Here is a 3159-nt window from a genome sequence, read left to right on the forward strand (position 1 = left end):
GCTCTGACAGCAAGATGACTGACACAGAGCCATGGGGACACACAGCTCCCTAAAGGACCAGCGGGTGGGAGGGGTGCAGGGCCCGCCTGGGAGGCACCCGCCTTCTCTCCTGGCCCTGGGCTGTGTTGCTCCCCCTGGGAAAGGCTTCCCAGGAGAGAAGCTGACCGTCCAGAAGCAAAGAGCTCACATGTAGCAGCAAAGGACCATCAAGGTCTGGTCAGGACAATCTTTGGCCACATTTGACCCCATGTGTCCAGATCACCTTTGACCCTCCAGAGCCCAGCGGCAGCCTTAGAATAGCCCCCCCTCCCCCAACCCTCCTCCTCCTCCCCCCCCCACGTTTCTTCTACTGTATGACCCACTTCAGGGCCAGCAGCCTGCAGGTACAGAGGCCAGGCAAAGGTTCAGGGCCACAGTTTGCTTCTGTATGGGACCCTATGAGTGGTTCAGGGGAATCCCCCTAAATCCAAACCCACGCATCAGGATCCTTCTTGACACAGTGCTCCCCTGGGCTGTGGGTAGAGACTGACTCTAGTCCTGACAGGGTCTGTTCATCCCTGCAGCCCAGGAAGGGGGTGACCTGGGGGGAAGCGCAGCCAGATCCTGATCCCCAGCACGGCAGCGAGCCTGGATATTGGGGAATCAGCAGGGGCTCAGGTGCGGCGGGGACCTTGGGCAGGCAGCTCTGCCAGGGGCGGGCATGGGTCCTCAGTTCTCTGGAAGACGGTGCAAGTCCGGGTGCCTGCTGCCCTGGCCGCCCTGGACAGCTGAGCACCCACACCTCTTTCTTTCTTTGCTATTATCTTTCCCGGTGGATCGCAGGCTCAAGAGTGTGGAGGGTTGTCGGCCTCTCTCAAGCATGGTAGCGGCCACCAGTATGGAGTGTTGTGAACACCCCGGGGTCGGGGGGGGGTGCAGAGAAGATGGATGTATGTGTAGGAGGGGACGGGGGCTGAGCTGGAGGTGTAGTGGAGGGGCTGCAGGAGGGCTGGACCTGCATTTAGGGAAGCTGCCCTCTCCCACCCCCACGTGATGGTCCTGCTTACCAGAGGGGGTGACTGACCTCCCACTGGCACAGCAGGAGAAGAGGGACAGAGACAAGAAGCAAAGAGTGCAGTGACCAACCTGCACAACAGACCCTGACCACACTCCAACACAGAGACCTGAATACTGGCCTCACCCCTACGCTCTTTCCTCTCCTTGGGGACCACTCAGTGTCCCCCATTCTCTGACCCAGTTCCTCCCTGGTGTTCCTCAGCCTACAGCTGCGTGTGGAGCCTTGACAGCTTTTATGAAACCACCTGGTGACAGGACTGGGCACGGTTCAAGGGTGACTCTCGCCTCTGTTTTGGGTGGGATACCGTTTTTACATGTGTCCTGGGTAAGGAGCAATAGAGGAAGGCACATCTGATCATGCCTTTGGTGTCCCCACACTGACCCATAGGATCTGAGCAGCAGATCGCCCTGGGAGCCGGGAGGATCTGGCTTCCTGGCTGGTTGACCCTCTAGGCTTCCCGGGGCTGGGCAGCTCTCCGACCTCCGTGGTAACATCCTGTCACTCAGAAACCCCAGCGATCGCTGCAAACAAACAAACAAGGGAAACAGGCAGAGGAAACACTAATGAACAGCCACTTTAATTACCAGCAAAGCACATGGGGTCGCATTCCGGGAATTGTGTTTATGTGCTGGGGACAGGACCCAGGGCCTCCATGCTGGGCAGCTCCACCAGGGAGCTCCAGCCCGGTCCCCAGGGAATGCGCTTGAACTAGAGGCCCCTCCCAGGAACAAAACCACCTCTGCCTCTGCCAAACTTGGCTCCACCAGCAGCTTCTTGCTATTTGCTCTTTGGAGACTCGCATCCTAGAAATATTAATTTTTTTATTATCTTTTATTTTTTATATTTTGGTGTTTATTTTGTTTTTTGAACTACCACCAGCAGCAGCAGCAGGACAGGGGGATGGGACCTGGAGGCTTTCTCCTGTCTGGTCCCCTGGGCTGAGTCTTTGCCTGGGGACTGACTCAGGGTACTGGGAGGGAATAGGGCCATGGGACAAGGTGCAAGGCAAGTGTGCAGGTCGGAACGTCCACAGGACAGCCACCAGGATGCATTCCTGGGGAGGTCGGAAGGACCAGGTCCAACCCCCCAGTTCCAGGGGAGGAGCCTGCTGCAGGGTCCCTGCAGGAGTTGCCCAGCCCTGCTGAACATACGGGGTGGACGGGGTGGGCAGACACCCCTGTGCACCCCAGACTGAGGGTCTGCACTGTCCCCTGGCTGAGAACCAAATAGAAGAGACCCCAGGCATCAGCCCTCTTGGGGGAGACTGAACCCACCATGGGCACCACGGCAGGACTGGCTGGTGGGGTGTCAATGCTGGGGGAAGTCATAAGAACCCCGAGAGTTAGGATGACACATCCGGGGACCCAGAAACAGCCAATATCTACATCCTGAATAGGAAATTCAAAAGATGCAGGGCAAGAGCCGAGAAATCATCGATGATTTGGGAGAAGGAAACATTTCATCTTAGACATTCGATATTGCTTAAGTGTGTGTGTGTGTGTGTAGGAGATTTGGAGAGTTATGTATCATCTTTATTAAAAAAATAAAAAATACTAAAAAAAAAATACTACCTGAAGGAGTTACCTTTGGGGAGAAATTTATTTGGGGGAGGGGGGAGGTAAGAGATACATTAGCATTGTCTCGAATTTTTTTTTTTTTTAATTTGTAACAAAGAGACGTTCTTGGGCAATTAAAAAAAATCTTTAAAAAATAAACGAAACAAAGGTATTGTGTCCAACTACAACTAAAAAATAAAATAAAAAACAAGCCTGCAGCTGTGGCTGTGGCTCCTGGCCTGCCGGCCCTCCCCTGCCTGGGGCTCCGCTGGCCTGGGGAAGGCAAGCCCGGTGGGCAGCGGGCGCAGTCCTGCAGAGAGCTCTCTTGCTGGCTTCCAGCAGGGCTGGGCCCAGGGAGGCCGGCAGCCAGGACAGCGGGGCTCCAGGGGCACCCAGAACCCAGCCACCTCTACTCAACCCTGATCCCCGCCCCACAAGGGCAAAGTACCGCCCCCACCCCAGGCTCCCCGCCCCCACGCCCCTTTCTCAGGCTCTCAGGGGCTGGGTGAACTTGAGCCCCAGCGCAAGGGGCCTCGCCTCTGCCCA

At 56.4% G+C, this 3159-nt stretch overlaps 1 non-coding gene across 1 annotated transcript; it reads right to left on the minus strand.

Annotated features, from left to right (window-relative positions):
• Window positions 1-347: 347 nt before the first annotated feature.
• On the minus strand, window positions 348-478 carry LOC114078754 (small nucleolar RNA SNORA42/SNORA80 family). Its single transcript, XR_003580390.2, has one exon. It is a non-coding gene; the product is annotated as a small nucleolar RNA SNORA42/SNORA80 family (small nucleolar RNA).
• Window positions 479-3159: the final 2681 nt, after the last annotated feature.

This window comes from Marmota flaviventris, chromosome 14 (assembly GCF_047511675.1).
Source record: "Marmota flaviventris isolate mMarFla1 chromosome 14, mMarFla1.hap1, whole genome shotgun sequence".
NCBI classification, from domain to species: domain Eukaryota; kingdom Metazoa; phylum Chordata; class Mammalia; order Rodentia; family Sciuridae; genus Marmota; species Marmota flaviventris.